The following is a 27500-nucleotide window of genomic DNA, read 5'->3' on the forward strand; positions in this document are numbered from 1 at the left end:
GGATGGCTTGCGTGGATCCCCCAACGTTTCCTTACCCAGAATCCCCTGCAAACCTCAATTTTAGCTGAAAAAATCAAATTTTTCACACATTTTTGTGTGGGAAAGTTGTGGCATCACCGGGCTCACTCAAATTTCCCACCAGCCAGCGTTCCCCCAGGTCTCCCGGTAAAAATGGTGCCTCACTTGTGTGGGAGGCCCAAGTACCCGCGACAGGCAAGGGCCCAAAACGTAGTGAGGTGACATCAAAATTGTCTATCTCAAAACCACCTGGTTTTGCAAGGGGGTCACTTGGGTTTTTGGCTCGGTGCTCGGTGGCCATCTAGGGTAACCTACCAAACCCATACATTTCTGAAAACTAGACACCCGGGGGCTTCTAGGGAGGTATGGCTTGCATGGATCCCGCAACGTTTCCTTACCCAGAATCCCCTGCAAACCACAATTTTAGCTGGAAAAAGCACATTTTTCACACATTTTTGTGTGGGAAAGTTGTGGCATCACCGGGCTCACTCAAATTTCCCACCACCCAGCATTCCCCCAGGTCTTCCAGTAAAAATGGTGCCTCACTTGTGTGGGAGGCCCAAGTACCCGGGACAGGCAAGGGCCCAAAACGTAGTGAGGCGACATCAAAATTGCCTATCTCAAAACCACCTGGTTTTGCAAGGGGGGTCACTTGGGTTTTTGGCCCGGTGCTCGGCGGCCATCTAGGGAAACCTACCAAACCCATACATTTCTGAAAACTAGACACCCGGGGGCTACCAGGGAGGTATGGCTTGCATGGATTCTGCAACGTTTCCTTACCCAGAATCCCCTGCGAACCACAATTTTAGCTGAAAAAAGCACATTTTTCACACATTTTTGTGTGGGAAAGTTGTGGCATCACTGGGCTCACTCAGATTTGCCACAACCCAGTGTTCCCCCGGGTCTCCCGGTAAAAATGGTGCCTCACTTGTGTGGGAGGCCCAAGTACCCGCGACAGGGAAGGGCCCAAAACGTAGTGAGGCGACGTCAAGATTGCCTATCGCAAAACCACCTGGTTTTGCAAGGGGGGTCACTTGGGTTTTTGGCCCGGTGCTCGGCGGCCATCAAGGGAAACCTACCAAACCCATACATTTCTGAAAACTAGACACCCGGGGGCTTCCGGGGAGGTATGGCTTGCATGGATCCCCCAACGTTTCCTTACGCAGAATCCCCTGCAAACCTCAATTTTAGCTGAAAAAATCACATTTTTCACAAATTTTTAGTGTGGGAAAGTTGTGGCATCACCGGGCTCACTCAAATTTCCCACCACCCAGCGTTCCCCCAGGTCTCTCGGTAAAAATGGTTCCTCACTTGTGTGGCAGGCCCAAGTACCCGCGACAGGCAAGGGCCCAAAACGTAGTGAGGCGACATCAAAATTGCTTATCTCAAAACCACCAGGTTTTGCAAGAGGGTCACTTGGGTTTTTGGCCCGTGCTCGGCGGCCATCTAGGGAAACCTACCAAACCCATACATTTCCAAAAACTAGACACCCGGGGGCTTCCAGGGAGGTATGGCTTGCGTGGATCCCGCAAGGTTTCCTTACCCAGAATCCCCTGCAAACCTCCATTTTAGCTGAAAAAAATCACATTTTTCACACACTTTTGTGTGGGAAAGTTGTGGCATCACCGGGCTCACTCAAATTTCCCACCACGCAGCGTTCCCCCGGGTCTCCCAGTAAAAATGGTGCCTCACTTGTGTGGGAGGCCCAAGTACCCTCGACAAGCAAGGGCCCAAAACGTAGTAAGGCGACATCAAAATTGCCTATCTCAAAACCACCTGGTTTTGCAAGGGGGGTCACTTGGGTTTTTGGCCCGTGCTCGGCGGCCATCTAGGGTAACCTACCAAACCCATACATTTCTGAAAACTAGACACCCGGGGGCTTCCAGGGAGGTATGGCTTGCGTGGATCCCGCAATGTTTCCTTACCCAGAATCCCCTGCAAACCACAATTTTAGCTGAAAAAAGCACATTTTTCACACATTTTTGTGTGGGAAAGTTGTGGCATCACCGGGCTCACTCCAATTTCCCACCACCCAGCATTCCCCCAGGTCTTCCAGTAAAAATGGTGCCTCACTTGTGTGCGAGGCCCAAGTACCCGCGACAGGCAAGGGCCCAAAACGTAGTGAGGCGACATCAAAATTGCCTATCTCAAAACCACCTGGTTTTGCAAGGGGGGTCACTTGGGTTTTTGGCCCGGTGCTCGGTGGCCATCTAGGGAAACCTACCAAACCCATATATTTCTGAAAACTAGACACCCGGGGGCTACCAGGGAGGTATGGCTTGCGTGGATTCTGCAACGTTTCCTTACCCAGAATCCCCTGCGAACCACAATTTTAGCTGAAAAAAGCACATTTTTCACACATTTTTGTGTGGGAAAGTTGTGGCATCACTGGGCTCACTCAGATTTGCCACAACCCAGTGTTCCCCCGGGTCTCCCGGTAAAAATGGTGCCTCACTTGTGTGGGAGGCCCAAGTACCCGCGACAGGGAAGGGCCCAAAACGTAGTGAGGCGACGTCAAGAGTGCCTATCTCAAAACCACCTGGTTTTGCAAGGGGGGTCACTTGGGTTTTTGGCCCGGTGCTCGGCGGCCATCAAGGGAAACCTACCAAACCCATACATTTCTGAAAACTAGACACCCGGGGGCTTCCAGGGAGGTATGGCTTGCATGGATCCCCCAAAGTTTCCTTACCCAGGTTCCCCTGCAAATCTCAATTTTAGCTAATAAAATCACATTTTTCACACCATTTTGTGTGGGAAAGTTGTGGCATCACCGGGCTCACTCAAATTTCCCACCACCCAGCGTTCCCCCGGGTCTCCCAGTAAAAATGGTGCCTCACTTGTGTGGTAGGCCCAAGTACCCGCGACAGGCAAGGGCCCAAAACGTAGTGAGGCGACATCAAAATTGCCTATCTCAAAACCACCTGGTTTTGCAAGGGGGGTCACTTGGGTTTTTGGCCCGGTGCTCGGCGGCCATCTAGGGAAACCTACCAAACCCATACATTTCTGAAAACTAGACACCCCGGGGCTTCCAGGGAGGGATGGCTTGCGTGGATCCCCCAACGTTTCCTCACCCAGAATCCCCTGCAAACCTCAATTTTAGCTGAAAAAATCAAATTTTTCACCCATTTTTGTGTGGGAAAGTTGTGGCATGACCGGGCTCACTCAAATTTCCCACCACCCAGCGTTCCCCCAGGTCTTCCAGTAAAAATGGTGCCTTACTTGTGTGGGAGGCCCAAGTACGCGCGACAGGCAAGGGCCCATAACGTAGTGAGGCAACATCAAAATTGCCTATCTCAAAACCACCTGGTTTTGCAAGGGGGGTCACTTGGGTTTTTGGCCCGTGCTCGGCAGCCATCTAGGGTAACCTACCAAACCCATACATTTCTGAAAACTAGACAGCCGGGGGCTTCCAGGGAGGTATGGCTTGCGTTGATCCCGCAATGTTTCCTTACCCAGAATCCCCTGCAAACCACAATTTTAGCTGAAAAAAGCACATTTGTCACACATTTTTGTGTGGGAAAGTTGTGGCATCACCGGGCTCACTCAAATTTCCCACCACCCAGCATTCCCCCAGGTCTTCCAGTAAAAATGGTGCCTCACTTGTGTGCGAGGCCTGTTGGACTTGGCCCTTCTGGCAGGTTCACCCCTGAACTTTTTTGCTTTTTATTGGTGACTTGGTGTGGTAATTGTTTGGTCTCTGCGCACTTTCCCTGTGTCCCAGGGTAAAGTGCGTGCGTGCTCTGAGTGCATGTGGTGAGATAGGCCTGCCCTCCCATAGGAATGCATGGGGAATGTATGTGTCCCTAGTAGTTCCTGATGCGTGGGGTGTGCAGGCCCGAGTTTGGTATGTGCGGACTCGTGGGAGTGAATGCTGCGCGATGATGTGTGCGGCGTGCATGTACCTAGTGTGGAAGTGCCACTTCTAGAAGTGGGCACTTCTGTGTGCAGTGTGTCTGTCGCGTGATTGGCTGGTCATGTCATGTGACGGGCTAGGGATTCCCCAGAGTCAGGATGAGTCACCCAGTGGTGAATGGGGAGATCAGCAGCTAGATGGGTGGGAGGAGTACACCTGGGTCCTGAATAGGACAGGGTTTTCCACACACAATGCTGGCCCCGCCCCCTGCGGTGCGACTGACGACCCTAGCCCTGCCAATGAATAGAGTGAGGGGCTGAGCACATCAAGGGTGCTCCCCAACCAGCTGCAACTGGTTTTCCCCCTCACCCTGAACCCAGAACAAAGGGGTTTTGCTGTATAAAAATGGGGCTGTGTCCCCACAGAAACTGTTCTCTTCCAGGATCCTGCCTGAGGGGGCTGCTGCTGCTGCTGGGCCAGAGGACCGCCACTTGGACTACCTCCCTGCTTGGAGGCCCAGTGAGCTGGCTCTGGGCCCAGCCCTGCCCCCCTGCCCACCTTCCTAAGGACTTTGCTGAACTTTGGTGCTTGCTGGCACCCCTAAGCGCCTGGAGGCGCTTTTCTTTCATTTATAGCGCTAGGAGTGCTTTATTGGTGGCCAGCAGCGCGGAGCTGCCATTATTAGCGAGGGAACCCCGACGTAGGGATTCCCTGCTATTTTGCCGTCCTCGCGGGTGCCCACCCCGCTTATTTCCGCCTCGTGTGCTGTTAGGTAGCCCTAGCGGGTGCCCACCCCGCAAGGGACTTCGTGCCGTATTTTTATCCCTAGCGGGTGCCCGCCCCACCAGGGAACTTGTGCAAAGATCACGGGAGCCTACCCCGCATCAAAGAAATCACCGCCGACTGGCCCGGGAGCCGGGGAAGTACCGTGAGGACTTCCCCGCAGCGTAGGAACACGCCGCGCTGGGATGGGATGCCGCGGGAGGCGTCCCCTAGCAACCGGGACTCGGCCGACCCGCGTCATCCCAGACGCCATGAGAGGACGACCCGGAAACAGGAGAGCGGAGGCAGCGCGGGAGTCCCCGGAACCGCCCGGTAAGTCCGAAGGGCTGGGGGGACTCCGCGCCTGTGTCGGGGGCATTCGGGTAATTCCCTAGAGCTCCGTGTAGCTCCAACGTGGGCACAGTCTTCTTTCGAGTCCCCCGATCGGGACTCCAACGTTGGGGGCACTCTTGTGTTCAGAGCCCTGTGGCTCCCACGTGTACAGGGCATCCTTGTGCTCAGAGCGCCCAGAGCGCTCCCACGAACGGGGGCATTTCTCTTTGAGCCCATCGAGGCTCCACCTTACGGGGGCATTCCTTTTCAGTTACGAGCGGCCCCGGAAGGCAGTGGGCCGCTCCAACGAAGGAGCACATTGTTATTTAGAGCCTGCGAGGCTCTAGGGGGCATTGTTCTTTGTTTCTGAGCGTGAGGCGCTCCAATGTACTGACAGTGGTTCCGAGCCCACGAGGCTCCAACGAGGCCAGCAGTGGTTGCGCAGAGCGCTCAGAGCGCTCCAATGTTGGGGGCATTTCCTTGGCGATTGAGTGGCCCCAGATGGCAGCGGGCCACTCCCACCTTGCCCCACAATATTGATCAGAGCCTGCGAGGCTCAGGGGGCCACAAGTGTTTTCTTAGAGCCACGAGGCTCCAACCCCTGCCATATTTGTTTAGGAAGGCACAGTGGTGCCCCAGCATTTCACCAGTTGCCCAGCACTTAGTGGGCAACTGCTACGTGTAGGTTGTGCTTTGTGCGCCCTGGTCTGCGCAGCCTGCGCCGTCGCGCCCTGACTTTGCTGGGACATAGGGCGTCCTAGCCCCGACAAGGCCAGTTGGCCTAGGGACTGCCACAGGTGGTGGCTTATGTGAGTTCTTGCGCAATTGTGTTCCTAACCTGCACCTCTGAATGTGTTTATGCGTCATGTGCTTTGCTTTACACCTCTGAATGTTATGCATCATGTGTTTATGTGCTTAGACCCCTACAGGTATAGTGATACTTAGGTGGTTGTTTTCTCCCTAGTACAGGTGGTGCCAGTGAGGTCCTGATTCCCTGCGCAATATTTTCCTAAGGTGGTTAGGGTTGCGTAGGTGGTACTTACCTGATACCAGTAGTGACTGGTTGTGTGCTAGGTGTAATTTGGTGCAACAGTAATTTTATTTCCTATGTTCTAAGAGTGCTAATTCCGGACAGTGGTCCAGGTGGCCCTGTCCCCTGTATATATAATCCCTTGTAAATTCTGCCCGTGCCTGTTGGCACATTGTAGAGTGTGTGTTTTTATCTAATGTGTTGTGTATAATACAAAGGCTATTTTTATAGAATACCTTGTGTGGAGTTTCCTTTGTGGTGGGCCTTGGGTGTTGTTGCTGGGTGCGCGCGCAAACGCTTTACACATCGCCTCAGAGATAAGCCTGACTGCTCGTGCCAAGCTACCAAGGGGGTGAGCAGGGGTTATCTTTGGCGTGTAACTTCCTTGCCCTGACTAGAGTGGTGGTTTCTGCCTGACTTTGGCGCAAGCCTTAGCCAACCAGAAATCCCATTTCTAACAAGGCCCAAGTACCCGCGACAGGCAAGGGCCCAAAACGTAGTGAGGCGACATCAAAATTGCCTATCTCAAAACCACCTGGTTTTGCAAGGGGGGTCACTTGGGTTTTTGGCCCGGTGCTCGGCGGCCATCTAGGGAAACCTACCAAACCCATATATTTCTGAAAACTAGACACCCGGGGGCTACCAGGGAGGTATGGCTTGCGTGGATTCTGCAACGTTTCCTTACCCAGAATCCCCTGCGAACCACAATTTTAGCTCAAAAAAGCTCATTTTTCACACATTTTTGTGTGGGAAAGTTGTGGCATCACTGGGCTCACTCAGATTTGCCACAACCCAGTGTTCCCCCGGGTCTCCCGGTAAAAATGGTGCCTCACTTGTGTGGGAGGCCCAAGTACCCGCGACAGGGAAGGGCCCAAAACGTAGTGAGGCGACGTCAAGATTGCCTATCGCAAAACCACCTGGTTTTGCAAGGGGGGTCACTTGGGTTTTTGGCCCGGTGCTCGGCGGCCATCAAGGGAAACCTACCAAACCCATACATTTCTGAAAACTAGACACCCGGGGGCTTCCAGGGAGGTATGGCTTGCATGGATCCCCCAAAGTTTCCTTACCCAGATTCCCCTGCAAATCTCAATTTTACCTAAAAAAATCACATTTTTGTGTGGGAAAGTTGTGGCATCACCGGGCTCACTCAAATTTCCCACCACCCAGCGTTCCCCCAGGTCTCCCGGTAAAAATGGTGCCTCACTTGTGTGGGAGGACCAAGTACCCGTGACAGGCAAGGGCCCAAAACGTAGTGAGGCGACATCAAAATTGCTTATCTCAAAACCACCTGGTTTTGCAAGGGGGGTCACTTGCGTTTTTAGCCCGGTGCTCGGCGGCCATCTAGGGAAACCTACCAAACCCATACATTTCTAAAAACTAGACGCCCGGGGGCTTCCAGGGAGGTTTGGCTTGTGTGGATCCCCCAACGTTTCCTTACGCAGAATCCCCTGCAAACCTCAATTTTAGCTGAAAAAATCACATTTTTCACAAATTTTTAGTGTGGGAAAGTTGTGGCATCACCGGGCTCACTCAAATTTCCCACCACCCAGCGTTCCCCCAGGTCTCCCGGTAAAAATGGTGCCTCACTTGTGTGGCAGGCCCAAGTACCCGCGACAGGAAAGGGCCCAAAACGTAGTGAGGCGACATCAAAATTGCTTATCTCAAAACCACCAGGTTTTGCAAGGGGGGTCACTTGGGTTTTTGGCCCGTGCTCGGCGGCCATCTAGGGAAACCTACCAAACCCATACATTTCCGAAAACTAGACACCCGGGGGCTTCCAGGGAGGTATGGCTTGTGTGGATCCCGCAACGTTTCCTTACCCAGAATCCCCTGCAAACCTCCATTTTAGCTGAAAAAAATCACATTTTTCACACACTTTTGTGTGGGAAAGTTGTGGCATCACCGGGCTCACTCAAATTTCCCACCACGCAGCGTTCCCCCGGGTCTCCCAGTAAAAATGGTGCCTCACTTGTGTGGGAGGCCCAAGTACCCTCGACAAGCAAGGGCCCAAAACGTAGTAAGGCGACATCAAAATTGCCTATCTCAAAACCACCTGGTTTTGCAAGGGGGTCACTTGGGTTTTTGGCCCGGTGCTCGGCGGCCATCTAGGGAAACCTACCAAACCCATACATTTCTGAAAACTAGACACCCGGGGGCTTCCAGGGAGAAATGGCTTGCATGGATCCCGCAACGTTTCCTTACCCAGAATCCCCTGCAAACCTCAATTTTAGCTGAAAAAAATCACATTTTTCACACACTTTTGTGTGGGAAAGTTGTGGCATCACTGGGCTCACTCAAATTTCCCACCACCCAGCGTTCCCCCGGGTCTCCCAGTAAAAATGGTGCCTCACTTGTGTGGGAGGCCCAAGTACCCGCGACAGGCAAGGGCCCAAAACGTAGTGAGGCGACATCAAAATTGCCTATCTCAAAACCACCTGGTTTTGCAAGGGGGGTCACTTGGGTTTTTGGCCCGGTGCTCGGCGGCCATCTAGGGAAACCTACCAAACCCATATATTTCTGAAAACTAGACACCCGGGGGCTACCAGGGAGGTATGGCTTGCGTGGATTCTGCAACGTTTCCTTACCCAGAATCCCCTGCGAACCACAATTTTAGCTGAAAAAAGCACATTTTTCACACATTTTTGTGTGGGAAAGTTGTGGCAACACTGGGCTCACTCAGATTTGCCACAACCCAGTGTTCCCCCGGGTCTCCCGGTAAAAATGGTGCCTCACTTGTGTGGGAGGCCCAAGTACCCGCGACAGGGAAGGGCCCAAAACGTAGTGAGGCGACGTCAAGATTGCCTATCTCAAAACCACCTGGTTTTGCAAGGGGGGTCACTTGGGTTTTTGGCCCGGTGCTCGGCGGCCATCAAGGGAAACCTACCAAACCCATACATTTCTGAAAACTAGACACCCGGGGGCTTCCAGGGAGGTATGGCTTGCATGGATCCCCCAAAGTTTCCTTACCCAGATTCCCCTGCAAATCTCAATTTTAGCTAAAAAAATCACATTTTTGTGTGGGAAAGTTGTGGCATCACCGGGCTCACTCATATTTCCCACCACCCAGCGTTCCCCCAGGTCTCCCGGTAAAAATGGTGCCTCACTTGTGTGGGAGGACCAAGTACCCGTGACAGGCAAGGGCCCAAAACGTAGTGAGGCGACATCAAAATTGCTTATCTCAAAACCACCTGGTTTTGCAAGGGGGGTCACTTTCGTTTTTAGCCCGGTGCTCGGCGGCCATCTAGGGAAACCTACCAAACCCATACATTTCTAAAAACTAGACGCCCGGGGGCTTCCAGGGAGGTTTGGCTTGTGTGGATCCCCCAACGTTTCCTTACGCAGAATCCCCTGCAAACCTCAATTTTAGCTGAAAAAGTCACATTTTTCACAAATTTTTAGTGTGGGAAAGTTGTGGCATCACCGGGCTCACTCAAATTTCCCACCACCCAGCGTTCCCCCAGGTCTCCCGGTAAAAATGGTGCCTCACTTGTGTGGCAGGCCCAAGTACCCGCGACAGGCAAGGGCCCAAAACGTAGTGAGGCGACATCAAAATTGCTTATCTCAAAACCACCAGGTTTTGCAAGGGGGGTCACTTGGGTTTTTGGCCCGTGCTCGGCGGCCATCTAGGGAAACCTACCAAACCCATACATTTCCGAAAACTAGACACCCGGGGGCTTCCAGGGAAGTATGGCTTGTGTGGATCCCGCAACGTTTCCTTACCCAGAATCCCCTGCAAACCTCCATTTTAGCTGAAAAAAATCACATTTTTCACACACTTTTGTGTGGGAAAGTTGTGGCATCACCGGGCTCACTCAAATTTCCCACCACGCAGCGTTCCCCCGGGTCTCCCAGTAAAAATGGTGCCTCACTTGTGTGGGAGGCCCAAGTACCCTCGACAAGCAAGGGCCCAAAACGTAGTAAGGCGACATCAAAATTGCCTATCTCAAAACCACCTGGTTTTGCAAGGGGGTCACTTGGGTTTTTGGCCCGGTGCTCGGCGGCCATCTAGGGAAACCTACCAAACCCATACATTTCTGAAAACTAGACACCCGGGGGCTTCCAGGGAGAAATGGCTTGCATGGATCCCGCAACGTTTCCTTACCCAGAATCCCCTGCAAACCTCAATTTTAGCTGAAAAAAATCACATTTTTCACACACTTTTGTGTGGGAAAGTTGTGGCATCACTGGGCTCACTCAAATTTCCCACCACCCAGCGTTCCCCCGGGTCTCCCAGTAAAAATGGTGCCTCACTTGTGTGGGAGGCCCCAGTACCCGCGACAGGCAAGGGCCCAAAACGTAGTGAGGCGACATCAAAATTCCCTATCTCAAAACCACCTGGTTTTGCAAGGGGGGTCACTTGGGTTTTTGGCCCGTGCTCGGCGGCCATCTAGGGAAACCTACCAAACCCATACATTTCCAAAAACTAGACACCCGGGGGCTTCCAGGGAGGTATGGCTTGCATGGATCCCGCAACGTTTCCTTACCCAGAATCCCCTGCAAACCTCCATGTTCGCTGAAAAAAATCACATTTTTCACAAACTTTTGTGTGGGAAAGTTGTGGCATCACCGGGCTCACTCAAATTTCCCACCACCCAGCGTTCCCCCGGGTCTCCCAGTAAAAATGGTGCCTCACTTGTGTGGGAGGCCCAAGTACCCGCGACAGGCAAGGGCCCAAAACGTAGTGAGGAGACATCAAAATTGCCTATCTCAAAACCACCTGGTTTTGCAAGGGGGTCACTTGTGTTTTTGGCCCGGTGCTCGGCGGCCATCTAGGGAAACCTACCAAACCCATACATTTCTGAAAACTAGACACCCCGGAGCTTCCAGGGAGGTATGGCTTGCGTGGATCCCCCAACGTTTCCTTACCCAGAATCCCCTGCAAACCTCAATTTTAGCTGAAAAAATCACATTTTTCACACATTTTTGTGTGGGAAAGTTGTGGCACCACCGGGCTCACTCAAATTTCCCACCACCCAGCGTTCCCCCAGGTCTCCCGGTAAAAATGGTGCCTCACTTGTGTGGGAGGCCCAAGTACCCGCGACAGGCAAGGGCCCAAAACGTAGTGAGGCGACATCAAAATTGCTTATCTCAAAACCACCCGGTTTTGCAAGGGGGGTCACTTGGGTTATTGGCCCGGTGCTCGGCGGCCATCTAGGGAAACCTACCAAACCCATACATTTCTGAAAACTAGACACCCCGGGGCTTCCAGGGAGGGATGGCTTGCGTGGATCCCCCAACGTTTCCTCACCCAGAATCCCCTGCGAACCACAATTTTAGCTGAAAAAAGCACATTTTTCACACATTTTTGTGTGGGAAAGTTGTGGCATCACTGGGCTCACTCAGATTTGCCACAACCCAGTGTTCCCCCGGGTCTCCCGGTAAAAATGGTGCCTCACTTGTGTGGGAGGCCCAAGTACCCGCGACAGGGAAGGGCCCAAAACGTAGTGAGGCGACGTCAAGATTGCCTATCTCAAAACCACCTGGTTTTGCAAGGGGGGTCACTTGGGTTTTTGGCCCGGTGCTCGGCGGCCATCAAGGGAAACCTACCAAACCCATACATTTCTTAAAACTAGACACCCGGGGGCTTCCAGGGAGGTATGGCTTGCATGGATCCCCCAAAGTTTCCTTACCCAGATTCCCCTGCAAATCTCAATTTTAGCTAAAAAAATCACATTTTTGTGTGGGAAAGTTGTGGCATCACCGGGCTCACTCAAATTTCAAACCACCCAGCGTTCCCCCAGGTCTCCCGGTAAAAATGGTGCCTCACTTGTGTGGGAGGACCAAGTACCCGTGACAGGCAAGGGCCCAAAACGTAGTGAGGCGACATCAAAATTGCTTATCTCAAAACCACCTGGTTTTGCAAGGGGGGTCACTTGCGTTTTTAGCCCGGTGCTCGGCGGCCATCTAGGGAAACCTACCAAACCCATACATTTCTAAAAACTAGACGCCCGGGGGCTTCCAGGGAGGTTTGGCTTGTGTGGATCCCCCAACGTTTCCTTACGCAGAATCCCCTGCAAACCTCAATTTTAGCTGAAAAAATCACATTTTTCACAAATTTTTAGTGTGGGAAAGTTGTGGCATCACCGGGCTCACTCAAATTTCCCACCACCCAGCGTTCCCCCAGGTCTCCCGGTAAAAATGGTGCCTCACTTGTGTGGCAGGCCCAAGTACCCGCGACAGGCAAGGGCCCAAAACGTAGTGAGGCGACATCAAAATTGCTTATCTCAAAACCACCAGGTTTTGCAAGGGGGGTCACTTGGGTTTTTGGCCCGTGCTCGGCGGCCATCTAGGGAAACCTACCAAACCCATACATTTCCGAAAACTAGACACCCGGGGGCTTCCAGGGAGGTATGGATTGTGTGGATCCCGCAACGTTTCCTTACCCAGAATCCCCTGCAAACCTCCATTTTAGCTGAAAAAAATCACATTTTTCACACACTTTTGTGTGGGAAAGTTGTGGCATCACCGGGCTCACTCAAATTTCCCACCACGCAGCGTTCCCCCGGGTCTCCCAGTAAAAATGGTGCCTCACTTGTGTGGGAGGCCCAAGTACCCTCGACAAGCAAGGGCCCAAAACGTAGTAAGGCGACATCAAAATTGCCTATCTCAAAACCACCTGGTTTTGCAAGGGGGTCACTTGGGTTTTTGGCCCGGTGCTCGGCGGCCATCTAGGGAAACCTACCAAACCCATACATTTCTGAAAACTAGACACCCGGGGGCTTCCAGGGAGAAATGGCTTGCATGGATCCCGCAACGTTTCCTTACCCAGAATCCCCTGCAAACCTCAATTTTAGCTGAAAAAAATCACATTTTTCACACACTTTTGTGTGGGAAAGTTGTGGCATCACTGGGCTCACTCAAATTTCCCACCACCCAGCGTTCCCCCGGGTCTCCCAGTAAAAATGGTGTCTCACTTGTGTGGGAGGCCCAAGTACCCGCGACAGGCAAGGGCCCAAAACGTAGTGAGGCGACATCAAAATTCCCTATCTCAAAACCACCTGGTTTTGCAAGGGGGGTCACTTGGGTTTTTGGCCCGTGCTCGGCGGCCATCTAGGGAAACCTACCAAACCCATACATTTCCAAAAACTAGACACCCGGGGGCTTCCAGGGAGGTATGGCTTGCATGGATCCCGCAACGTTTCCTTACCCAGAATCCCCTGCAAACCTCCATTTTCGCTGAAAAAAATCACATTTTTCACAAACTTTTGTGTGGGAAAGTTGTGGCATCACCGGGCTCACTCAAATTTCCCACCACCCAGCGTTCCCCTGGGTCTCCCAGTAAAAATGGTGCCTCACTTGTGTGGGAGGCCCAAGTACCCGCGACAGGCAAGGGCCCAAAACGTAGTGAGGCGACATCAAAATTGCCTATCTCAAAACCACCTGGTTTTGCAAGGGGGTCACTTGTGTTTTTGGCCCGGTGCTCGGCGGCCATCTAGGGAAACCTACCAAACCCATACATTTCTGAAAACTAGACACCCCGGAGCTTCCAGGGAGGTATGGCTTGCGTGGATCCCCCAACGTTTCCTTACCCAGAATCCCCTGCAAACCTCAATTTTAGCTGAAAAAATCACATTTTTCACACATTTTTGTGTGGGAAAGTTGTGGCATCACTGGGCTCACTCAAATTTCCCACCACCCAGCGTTCCCCCAGGTCTCCCGGTAAAAATGGTGCCTCACTTGTGTGGGAGGCCCAAGTACCCGCGACAGTCAAGGGCCCAAAACGTAGTGAGGCGACATCAAAATTGCTTATCTCAAAACCACCCGGTTTTGCAAGGGGGGTCACTTGGGTTATTGGCCCGGTGCTCGGCGGCCATCTAGGGAAACCTACCAAACCCATACATTTCTGAAAACTAGACACCCCGGGGCTTCCAGGGAGGGATGGCTTGCGTGGATCCCCCAACGTTTCCTCACCCAGAATCCCCTGCAAACCTCAATTTTAGCTGAAAAAATCACATTTTTCACACATTTTTGTGTGGGAAAGTTGTGGCATCACCGGGCTCACTCAAATTTCCCACCACCCAGCGTTCCCCCAGGTCTTCCAGTAAAAATGGGGCCTCACTTGTGTGGGAGGCCCAAGTACGCGCGACAGGCAAGGGCCCAAAACGTAGTGAGGTGACATCAAAATTGCCTATCTCAAAACCACCTGGTTTTGCAAGGGGGGTCACTTGGGTTTTTGGCCCGTGCTCGGCGGCCATCTAGGGAAACCTACCAAACCCATACATTTCCAAAAACTAGACACCCGGGGGCTTCCAGTGAGGTATGGCTTGCATGGATTCCACAACGTTTCCTTACCCAGAATCCCCTGCGAACCACAATTTTAGCTGAAAAAAGCACATTTTTCACAAATTTTTAGTGTGGGAAAGTTGTAGCATCACCGGGCTCACTCAAATTTCCCACCACCCAGCGTTCCCCCAGGTCTCCCGGTAAAAGTGGTGCCTCACTTGTGTGGCAGGCCCAAGTACCCGTGACAGGCAAGGGCCCAAAACTTAGTGAGGCGACATCAAAATTGCTTATCTCAAAACCACCAGGTTTTGCAAGGGGGGTCACTTGGGTTTTTGGCCCGGTGCTCGGCGGCCATCTAGGGAAACCTACCAAACCCATACATTTCTGAAAACTAGACACCTGGGGGCTTCCAGGGAGATATGGCTTGCGTGGATCCCCCAACGTGAGCTGTAGAGCCACGACAAGGCACCAACCGCTTTACAGGCCATTCACTCACCTTTCATACGTGATACACACAAGACCATTCACACCACCAGGCACAAAAACAACACATCACAACATTCACAAAAAGGGACAAGGTACACCCTGCTTCAGGAAGACAAAAAAGACAAACATTACTGCACAGCCATCTAATCCTAAAGCACACACACATACTGGTTGGATTTGGCACGAGGGTGAGTAATGGTTCAGTATATACAATTGTATTAGCAAGTGATTTCACAAAAATGAAATGCACTATTAATAATTGAAAGGACGAGAAACGGAACCATTGACTCACAGCTCGTGAGCTGTAAAGCCACGACAAGACACCAACCTCTTTACAGGCCATTCATACACCTTTCATACATGTGACACATACAAAACATTCACGCCGTGGGCCCATCACATTACAACACTCACACCAGCAGACAGCGCCATTCAAGAGCCCATCACTTCCACACGCCCACATTCCTGACACAGCAACTACACAAACTGATGGATTGCGTGGAGTGGCGCTCAGCTAGCAGTGTGTGTAGTGACCAGCACCAAGTCACTACTCACACACCGCCAGCCGAGCGCCAGTCCACACACACCGCCAGCCAAGCACCAGTGCACGCACACCGCCAGCCAAGCGCCAGTCCATGCACACCTCCAGCCAAGCACCAGTCCACGTACACCTCCAGCCAAGCGCCACTCCACGCACACCACCAGCCAAGCACCACTCCACGCACACCGGCAGCCAAGCGCCACTCCACGCACACCGCCAGCCAAGTGCCAGTCCATGCACACCTTCAGCCAAGCGCCAGTCCACACACACCGCCAGCCAAGCGCCAGTCCACGCACACCTCCAGCCAAGCACCAGTCCATGCACACCTCCAGCCAAGCCCCACTCCACGCACACCGCCAGCCAAGCGCCAGAACACACACACCGCCAGCCAAGCGCCACTCCACGCACACCACCAGCCAAGCGCCACTCCACGCACACCGGCAGCCAAGCGCCACTCCACGCACACCGCCAGCCAAGTGCCAGTCCACGCACACCTCCAGCCAAGCGCCAGTCCACACACACCGCCAGCCAAGCGCCAGTCCACGCACACCTCCAGCCAAGCACCAGTCCATGCACACCTCCAGCCAAGCCCCACTCCACGAACACCGCCAGCCAAGCACCAGAACACACACACCGCCAGCCAAGCGCCAGTCCACGCACACCTCCAGCCAAGCGCCAACCTACATACACATCACATTTAGGATTTTATATACAAAAAAACACAAATTGCAAATAGATACAAATCTTCTAACACAAAATCTGAAACTAAATACATTGCACTAATGCCAACCTTGAAACAGAATAATTTTTTTAAACAATACAGACCAGGCAGGTCACTTTACCACTCATGGAAGCTCCCAAAATTTATTTTGCGTGTGGTACGCTCTAAAACAAGCAGGCATACACAGCCCAGGGTTAAAGGACACCCGGGACAGAAATAACGAGACTCCTTCCGCTTATCTCTTCGCCAACAGACTCTACATCTCCTAGTGGGAAAATCTTTTGAAGGTGTGGGAGGGATGTAATCAGGAAAGTGACGATCTTTCAATCGAGCCACATCCTCCATCACTCCAAATCTAGGAACACTTGCCTGTTCCACAACAACAAGGCTAGCTATCACAGAGTGCTGAAACTGAAGAAATGTCAACTTTGACGCAGGAGAACACTCCTTGAACACAATAAAAGCATTGAAATTTGCTAATTCGAAGAAATGGATGGCCAACTTCTTATACCAAACATAAGCCTTCCGAATAGCAGAGTAAGGTTCCAACCTCTGATCTACTCTGTCAACACCACCCATGTTCTTATTGTAGTCTAGAATGCACACAGGTTTGCGCACTTCAGCAACCTGACCCCAAACAGCCACAGGTGAAGTACTCTCATCATGGATGGTAGTCAGCATGTACACATCCCTCCTGTCCACAAATTTTACAGCTAGTAATTCATCACTACGCAAGGAACTGCACTGCCCCCTCTGAAGTTTTTTGCAAACAAGCTCTTTCGGATAACTTTTACGGTTAGAGCAGATTGTGCCACATGCAAAAGTGTCCACTTTATACAATTCCTTAAATAATTGCACAGCAGTATAGAAGTTATCAAGGTACAAATGGTGGCCTCTGTTAAACAGTCTTCTAGCAAGATCCCACACAATTTTCTCTGAAACTCCGAAAGTGGACAGACAACCTGGGGGGTCAATAGTAGAATCTCTACCAGTGTACACACGAAAATTAAAAACATATCCTGTCCTACTCTCAGACAACATATACAGCTTAATTCCATAGCGTGCCCTCTTGCTAGGGATGTACTGCCTAAAACCCAAACGGCCCTTGAACAAGACCAAAGACTCATCAATAGATATTTCTTTCCCTGGAGTATAGATCTCAGAAAATCAATCTACAAAGTGATCAAGAACGGGCTGAATCTTAAAAAGACGGTCACAGTCAGGGTGATCTCATGGCAACACCATAGAATTATCAACAAAATGCAGCATACGTAGCAAAAGTAAATACCGATTACGAGTCATAACTGAAGGAAATATGGCAGTTTCCAACAAGGGGCTAGTAGACCAATATGAAGCCAAGGTTGGCTTCCTTACCACACCCATCAATAAAGTCAAACCCAAAAACGTCTTAATCTCTTCCAGATATGTGGGAGACCACCGGGTAGCTCTAGACTGGGGCCTAAGTTTGTCACTGTTGTCCCTCAAAAACTGTTCAGTATACAAATTCGTCTGCTCAACAATCGCACCCAAAAATACATCATCCATAAACAACTGAAAAAACTGTATAGGCTAAAAGTGTTCACAATCCACTGTACACCCTGCATCACCGCTAAAGGCAGGCAACACCGGCTGCACCATGTTTGGATCAACCCAAAGTCCAGCACTTCCAGTAGGAAGCCTAGCAGCCTCAGACTGCAATCCAGATGCCTCTTGCACCATCGGCACAGCAGTTTCCTCCTCTAAGACAGGCACTTCATCCGCACTGAGAGTTGCCTCATCCACACCAAGAGTACCTTCATCTGCACTGAGAGTACCTTCATCATCCGATGATTCCATGTGGAGAGAAAACTCACTGCCAGAATCTTCCCCTCCCTCCTCTCCCTCAGACACACTGTCAGTCTCATAATCATGCTCAGAGGAAGATTCAAGAACCATACCAACCACCTGTTGAGCAGTCATTCTACGGCTAGCCATAATGCTTATTAATAAAGGTAACTTGTCAAACAAGTCAACAACAACAAACACTTTGTAAAATAAGTAATAAACAAAAAGCACCTTTATCAAAAACACATATATACTCCAAAACAATACCACTCACTTGCCAGAGGCAGCTAAACTACTCACCACCAGCTACTCTGCACAGACACAGTATGGATCAACAATATCCCACTAAAACAGAAAGAGAAAAGAAATTACACATAAGACTATGCAAAACACATCGCAAAGAATTTCATGCACAAACCACTAACTAAATATGCTGCCATTATGACATCACTTACAAAAACATTCATTCAAACATTACAATATTACTTACCAAAAAAATGCAACTACACAAAACTGCAGAACAACCACTGTCGAAACCGGAAATAGGAATCAAAAGCTTTAGACTAGAATAAAAGGGAGAAAAAAACATTAATGTCATATATGCATATAATGCTCTAGACCATCACGTACTGCGCAAAATTTATTGCTTGAACCTCCAACTTTCAAGAAGGATAGATCGATGGCCCAATCCTTTACAGGCAACGAGGCAAGAATCTGGAACTCAGCCTCAGCTCCGGACCACCCCCTCTTCCCAGTCCTTCAAAACTGACCTCAAAGTTCTCCTCCTGCAAAGACACTTCCAAAACTTAATTCACGCCATCTCTATTGTCTGAAGGAAGTCTTTACATTATAGGAAATTCTGTTCTCCATGCCTATAGAAGTGCCTTCCCAGTGTGTTCCTATGTTTTGAGTGTCTGCCATTTATTGCACTTTTATACCTCTACTTGTACTTTGTGCTCTTTTGTAACTTGCACACGTCACTTTTCCTCTTGTAACATATTGTTTGCTACCTCTTGTATTTTGTTTGCTTTTGATACATTCACAATTACCACCATTGCCTCATGTAACGTAACGTTTGCTCTTGTTTTCTGAGTGTCTGCCATTTATTGCAGTATTTTACCTCTACTTGTATTTTGTACTCTTTTGTAACATGCACACATCACTTTTTCCTCTTGTAACGTATCGTCTGCTACCTCTTTGATTTTGTTTGCACTTTAAAATATTTAAAAAATAATGTGGCCATAAGGGGAGCGACCCTTGGCTAAGGGGCCGCTCCCACAAACAACCCCAAACCTAAAAAGGAAAAAAAAACTGGCACTAGTGGCCATTCCTGCTGCACGATCGAACGATCGTGCAGCAGGAATGCATAAAAGAGACATCGGGGGCAGAGGCGTAGCTAGAGCTTGTGGCGCCCGGGGCTATCTCTCAGATTGCCGCCCTTCGGGTGGGGGGGTTGCTGGGGAAAAAGGACGGCAACCACTTGAAAGAGGTCCGAGAGACACTTAGTATTGCCGCTAATAGTTACCTCGATCATGCAAGTTACATGCACATACATGACCCAGTCCAAAGCTACACAGTTGAATACACCGGTGACTGGAAGTACAAAAGAGAACAAGCATACTGCATGATCAATCTGGGGACTCAGAAAAACCGCATGTGACATCCATCAGAGAGCTGCGTGAATAATTACCTGGTAATCCCCTGCGCACAATGCAAAAATGCACATACATGACACTGTTCAGGGATCCATCATCTACAGCTGACATTAAATGACCATTCATCATGGTCCCCCCATTAAAGCAGTGCACTTTGTGATCTGCATGGTACATGTTCTTTGCAGCAGGCACATTAACCCTCTGTGCTACCTTTCCAGGAGTCAACCCTTCCACTAGACAAAACTCCATCTCTCTCTAGGAAGAACATTAATCACCAAAGTTATCATGACATTTTTATTGTTTCTGAAAATTGCTGGAGGCCAGGAAGGAGGCAGCAAGTTTTTTTCAAACCATAATATACTTGCAAACACTACGCACCCACCCGAAATAGGTACCCAGTGAGGTCACACCGTTCGCATCGCCCTAACCTGCTCAAGGTTCATGTGACCTCAGTGACAGAGTCACAGCGACTGTATCACTGTTGCTCTAGGGTGTGCTGCTTCGTAGGCCTGCCCGCAAGACTGGAGATGAACTTCAGTATGGATTGTGGTGGACAGGCCTTCAAGGTTAACCCACAATTGACACCACTAGGGTACACCTGCTTGTGCTAAGACATCAAGCCTTCTAAGGTCTAGTGGGGCCTTCTAAGGTCTAGCATGGGAATGTGCTCCCTCAGTACAGTGGTCTGGTGGACTGGTCATGAAGGCTGAACCCGGTTCCCCAGTTCCAAATTCGACAGCTCTGGCCATAGTGCCACATCCTCTCCCCCACTGAACACCATACTTGCCCACTGAGAGAAACTCGCACTGCCTTCAGCTATAACCTAATTGTGCCCGCTATAAACACTTGGATGTGGCTCAATTCAAATTATGCACTTGATAAGAGTAATATGCTGCCTAAAAAAAAAAAAAAGCAACCACTCATAGGGAATGCAAAGCATGTGAAATGTAAGCAGAAACAACATGGTTACCTTAACGATCTCTCACTCACTATTCAGAAATCAGCGAGTGGTTTTACCTGTAAAGTTATGGACATGACTAGAGGGCCCTGAAGGGAACCGTTTCAATGTCCATTGCTTATATCCTTACAAAACGTAAGCAGTATGGTATAAAAAGACCACATCCATAAACACTGAGCCATGGTACACATTGTGCTTTCCAATCCACCCATCAACCAGGTATTGCAGTACCTCCAGGAATGGTACACTTTCCCACCTGGGAACAACAATGCTGTTCAAAGAAAGACGAGAAAACGAAAGTAGCGCTTCACTGGCAAAGTCTGTAAAGTGAGGCTGATGTATTTGGATGTAAATAAAACCAATCTGGTCACTTTGCAACCCCTCTGTCTTGCTTTATTTAGTTATGTATTTATTTTTCATATTTAAAACCTTCGATTTCTCTCCATCCTGCTGCACTTTGGGATAGAAAAATGTCAGAAAAAGGGCATTTCCCGCAAGTGTTTTTCTTTTTTGGATCCATTTCACAGGGAAGCAACTAAATGAAATAGATTGTTAACCGTTTCAAGTTACGGTTTTCAGTGAATGAGGAGCAACACCGAAAGAGGATAATAGGAAGAGGGGGGGGACAGCTGCCAGCACAAAAAAGAAAAGGAAATCCCCCCTCCCCAGCCCCAAAACTCACCTTTCTTCTCCGTTGCGCAGGACGCAAATGGCTTCCTGCGTGACGGAGAACAAAGGAGAAACCTCCAATAACGTCCGCGCGGCTCGCGCGCTGACGTCATTGATGATGTGGGGGTTGGGGGTGGGGGGAGGCAGGGGAAGGTCTTCCCCTGCCTTCCCAGTAAAAAAAAAAGGATCGACCACTCCCGGGGGGGAGCGCCAGCTGGACTCGTCATGGGCACATCGCGACTGTGCTCCATGACGAGTCCAGCTCGTCATGGGCACAGAACGGGTTAACAAAGTAAACACCCAAATAGTACCATCAAGAGTCCTAGCTGGTGACTAGGTCAAGAAGGATGCCAGTACCGATGGTATTTACCTATCTAAGAAAGCTTATAAGAAACTCACATTAAAGGATGCAATACATGATGAGAAGGGCCATTAATGTGAACAGAGCAATATTTCATAATCATGAACTTGTATCAGGAAAGCAGACTACTGATTTTTACTCATGGCTAGTTCTAAAGGGATAGCCATGGTATATCGTCGTTTAACCCCATGGTGTCAGTATGCAATTTGTGCACCCAACGCTGTTCTCGAATGAAGAGAAACTTCTGAATATCTGTCACGTGTGGGGGAATAAAGGGTTGATCCAACACTACGGGCCCGATTCACAGAATTAACTTAAGACTAAATCCTAAACTTACTACTTTGTGGTATTCACAGAATGCACTTACTACTTTTGGTATTCACAGACTGCACTTACTACTTTTGGTATTCACAGAATGGATTTACGACTACTAACTTTACATGGCTAAATCTCCGCCACCGGCCGGAATCCCCACCTCCGGGCCAGAAGCTCCGCCTCCGGCCCGAAAGCCACGCCTCCGGGCCGGAGGCTCCGCCTCCGGGCCGGAATTTCCGGCCCAAGTGCGGACATAAAGTTAGTAGTCGTAAATCCATTCTGTGAATACCAAAAGTAGTAAGTGCAGTCTGTGAATACCAAAAGTAGTAAGTGCATTCTGTGAATACCACAAAGTAGTAGGTTTAGGATTTAGTCTTAAGTTAATTCTGTGAATCGGGCCCTACCCATTTAATATCCCGCTCCGTATGATCATGATTAATGAAATGGTTAGTCATTTTAGTGGAACTCTTTTTACACCTGACAGTGCTTTTGTGTTCAAGGATTCGTGTCTTTATTTTCCTTGTAGTCATCCCAACATATCGCATATTGCAGGGGCACGTGATCATATAGATCAGTTTCTCACTATTGCAGTTAGTGTGTTTAGAGAGACACCATGGTCTATCCGTGCCTATATCATTCTCAGTAGTGTGCGTAGTTTGGGGACAAACCGCACACGAGCCGCACGGAAAGTGTCCCTTAACGGGGGGCAAACCCCAAAGGGATACTTGGTTGAGTGGTTTTTTGGAGTGAGGGCGAGTGTGCACCAACATGCCTTTTATATTGCTGCTACGCTTATAAGCAAACAGGGGAGATGGTAAAGATGTGGTTCCAACATTGAGAATCCGCCAATGTTTCAGAATGGTATTCTTGATTTCATTAAAATAACCACAGAACGTGTTAACACAGGTAAGTCTCTGAAATGCTTCTTTGGCTGGTGCTTTTTCAATGAGGGTTTAACGATGCTTATTCGAAGCCCTCTTTCTGCACCTACGAATGATGTTAACAGGATATTGCCTTTCTTTAAGCTGTGCAGAAAGGGATCTAGCATGTTCTGTGTATTTCTCCATAATGGAACAGTTCCGACGGAGATGTAGAAATTGCCCAAATGGAAGACTTAACTTTTGACCAAGAAGAAGTCCTCTTGGTCTTGTTCGAGTCACTATACACATGTGTCCCTCAGGACGAGACTCTCGTCACTATTCAATCTCTGTAAACCAGGTATATAGGTGTGTGTGTGTGTGTGTGTGTATATTTATATATATATCCACACCAAATGCTCACCTTGAGAATCAAGCAAGCGGGACACAGCTCCGGGCACAAACAAAGAATTTAATTTAGAGAGTTCAAAGCGCAGTCCTTGCATAACGTGAAACATTCAGGCAGACGCGTTTCTAGCCTCATTGGCCATCATCAGTGCCGATATCACGGATAAAAAGATTGTTCTGGGTTTGACTCGGAGACCACTCCTGATGAAGCAGTCTCGTGACTCCTCCTCCTGGATGCAGGTGTGTTGCTTCCGCTTGTGAATTTGGGTGAACTGCATGGTGGTTACTGTAGTCCATCGTGGTGTCTCATTTAGTAATGAGAGACTCCATACATCAAGTGATGCTCCAGTTTACTGGCGTTAGACTGGGTTCCACCTCAGAGTTCCCAAGTATGTTGTTCCCACTCTAAACTTTGTACCTTGTTTGTGCCCTTATCAGGCAGCACCGTGCTGCCTCCTCTCTCCCCTCGCTGAAAATAAACACCGAATGGCGATGACTTCGCTCGGGGGGTGCCGCGTTTGTACTCCTCGTACTACACCAAACATTTGCTGATAAGCGCGGAGCTCCAGACCGAGAGGGCGTGTCCCTGTCGGTTTCAGCGTACCCGACTATACCTCCACACCAAATGCTCACCTTGAGAATCAAGCAAGCGGGACACAGCTCCGGGCACAAACAAAGAATTTAATTTAGAGAGTTCAAAGCGCAGTCCTTGCATAACGTGAAACATTCAGGCAGACGCGTTTCTAGCCTCATTGGCCGTCATCCGTGCCGACATCACGGATAAAAAGATTGTTCTGGGTTTGACTCGGAGACCACTCCTGATCAAGCAGTCTCGTGACTCCTCCTCCTGGATGCAGGTGTGTTGCTTCCGCTTGTGAATTTGGGTGAACTGCATGGTGTTTACTGTAGTCCATCGTGGTGTCTCATTTAGTAATGAGAGATTCCATATATCAAGTGATGCTCCAGTTTACTTGCGTTAGACTGGGTTCCACCTCAGAGTTCCCAAGTATGTTGTTCCCACTCTAAACTTTGTACCTCGTTTGTGCCCTTATCAGGCAGCACCGTGCTGCCTCCTCTCTCCCCTCGCTGAAAATAAACACCGAATGGCGATGACTTCGCTCGGGGGGCGCCGCGTTTGTACTCCTCGTACTACACCAAACATTTGCTGATAAGCGTGGAGCTCCAGACCGAGAGGGCGTGTCCCTGTCGGTTTCAGCGTACCCGACTATACCTCCACACCAAATGCTCACCTTGAGAATCAAGCAAGCGGGACACAGCTCTGGGCACAAACAAAGAATTTAATTTAGAGAGTTCAAAGCGCAGTCCTTGCATAACGTGAAACATTCAGGCAGATGCGTTTCTAGCCTCATTGGCCGTCATCAGTGCCGATATCACGGATAAAAAGATTGTTCTGGGTTTGACTCGGAGACCACTCCTGATGAAGCAGTCTCGTGACTCCTCCTCCTGGATGCAGGTGTGTTGCTTCCGCTTGTGAATATATATATATATAGATATATATATTCACTGAAAAAACCATAGGTTTCAGGGGGTTTGTAGTTAGTTGGACATTTCACTCATACAAAACCAGAGAAATTCGGCCGTTATAGTTAGTAGAGGTAACTATAACTCGCGCCCCCGCAATGCACTGCTGATGACGTTACATGTTACATCACTCATGACATGATTGTGTGTTTCTTTCAAGTTTAAATAAGTTTTATATATATATATATATATATTCACTGAAAAAACCATAGGTTTCACACATGTTATAGTTAGCGGAAATTTTACTGATAAAAAACCAGTGAAATTGCCCCGTTATAGTTAGTGCTGGCAACTATAACTCACGCGACCGCAATCCTCTGCTGATGCTAATACTGTATTTAGACACTTATTTGCCCATGTCTTCTTCCATACATTTTTAGCTATACATATATTACAAATATTTTTTTTCCATAAAGACACATATGTCATCAGCAGAAGATTGCGGTCGCGTGAGTTATAGTTGCCAGCACTAACTATAACGGGGCAATTTCACTGGTTTTTTATCAGTAAAATTTCCGCTAACTATAACATGTGTGAAACCTATGTTTTTTTCAGTGAATTTGCAAGGTTTTTTAAATGCTAATTCCTAACTATAACGTGTGTGAAACCTATGGTTTTTTCAGTGAATTTGTACGGTTTTTTAAATGCTAAGTTACTTTACGCCATTCGAGGCGTGCGCGCCCACTTAACGCAGTTCGTTCCGTGCACGGTTTTTATCAACTTTAATAAGCCCTGTACATTTGGGTGGGGTCAATGTGGATAGTGTTTTTTTTATTTCGATTTTATAATTTCATGTTGCCAAAATTTAGTTTTTTTTACCAATTAATAAGCCCTGTACATTTGGTGGCCTACGGCCACCAAAAGCACAGGGGGTGGGGTAAGTGTGGATAGTGTTTTTTTTTTTTTTTTTTTTTACCGTACGCTTACGGTAAGCGTACGGTAAGCGTACTCGGCGAAATTGCCGAAAAAAAAATAAAACCGTTTTTGCTCTTGGGGGATGTTTGGGGACTCCCTCAACATGACTATGTGGGAGGGAGTTGTCAAAACAGCCCCGTAACATGTTTTTGGCCATCTTGTTTGATAAACAACACTCAGTGCGAGAGACAAAATGGCGGCCGCCGCTTCCTGGTTTCGGCCGATTCGAATATTTACTAAGATCTAAGAGGCAATCAGAATCGCGCTCGCGCACGCCACCGTACGCTTACGGTAAGCGTACGGTAAGCGTACCGTAAGCGGGCTCAGATATATATATTGATTTAAAGGCTATTTTCTCAGAATCTACTGAACAGATTTACACCAAACCTACAAAAGGCACTTCCTTGACCTAGGGACTACCTCTCTGCCAAATTTCTAGTAATTCTGTTCAGCCGTTCGGGCTGTAGCTCGTTCTAAAGGTCCTATGGAAAAATGCATGGGAAAAACGCATTTTGGGACCCCCCTTTTATCTCAGCCCCCGCTTGACGAATCCCCCCGAGACTTTCAGGGTAGGAGCGGAGCGTAGCGCCCCACCTATTTTGAGAAATTCGCGAGGATTCATCGACCGGCGCCAAAGTTATTCAAAATAGAATGTTGAGGTTTTCCTATGGAAAAGGGGTCCTAACTATAACTACCTACTGGCGACCGCCAGTAGGTAATATATATATATATATATATATATATGCCAAGGTGTATTGAAGAATGAGTGGGTGTATAAGTGTCTGAATGGATGCTTTAGTAGGTGCGCGACTGATTTTATAACTGACTGATTAACTGTATCTTACTGAATGCATGGGTTAGTGATCAAACTGTGTAAATGTCTGTATCAGTCTGTCAGTTTGTGTATAAGCGGATGAATGGGTTGGTGAGTAGCTACATGACTGTCTATATGGGTTATTGATTGGTTGTCTGAGTATCTGTATGGGTGCCTGAGTGTCTGTGTGAGTGGGTGGGGGGTGGGTGACTGCACATAGATGTGTGAGTGGGTGATTCAGTGGGTGTATGGGTTCAAGAGTGCATCTGTGAAGGTCTGTATGGGTGTGTCTGGGTGTGTTGGTGATTGAATGAATATCTCAGCGGTCTATGTGTGAGTAACTACACACGTGATAGGAAGTATCTGTGAGTGTTGGAGTATATAAATGACTATACATGTGAGTGAGTTATTGTGAGAGTGGCTGTATGGATGAGTGTGTGCTTGTATCAGTGATTGTATAAGAGAGTAAGTAAGTGTTAGTATTTATATAAATAAGTGAGGTGGCTTGTGTATAACTTTATAGGTGAGTAAATGGGTGTCATTGATTCTTTGCATGACTGAGGAGGTGTGTGAGTAAGTGTATGGATGAGTGGCGGCGTGTGAGTGTATATATAGGTATATGAGTGTATATGATAGTGCTGTATTGATGAGTCACTGCATGTATGAGTTACTGTATGGGTGTATGAGTGGATGTGTGTGTGTAGACCTTCGAATCACTGAGCGGGTATGTGCTAACAGCTATTGGTCTGTCTATGGTTTCGATATTGGTAGTCTGTATTTTAGAGTGGGTGTATAAAAGGTTTTATTAGGGTGTGAGGAGGTGCATCAGATTATCACATGGATGATGTCATCAGTGATGTAATCAGTGATGTCACTGACCAAGTCATGAGTGATGTAATATGTGATGTCATCAGCAGTGCATTGCGGGGGCGCGAGTTATAGTTAGCTCTACTAACTATAACGGCCACATTTCTCTGATATTGTACAAGTAAAATGTCCTACTAACTATAACGTCCCTGAAACCTATGGTTTTTTTCAAGTGAATTTCTAAGGCTTTTTAATTGCTAATTTCTAACTATAACGTCCCTCAAACCTATGTTTTTTTCAGTGAATTAATTTATTTAAACGTTATTTACCAGTTTCAAAGTTAACACAATTAAATTTCCAGCTTGTATTCAATAATAGTTGCGACACTACACGTTATATGACATATGC

This window comes from Triturus cristatus, chromosome 2_2, assembly GCF_964204655.1.
Source record: "Triturus cristatus chromosome 2_2, aTriCri1.1, whole genome shotgun sequence".
NCBI classification, from domain to species: domain Eukaryota; kingdom Metazoa; phylum Chordata; class Amphibia; order Caudata; family Salamandridae; genus Triturus; species Triturus cristatus.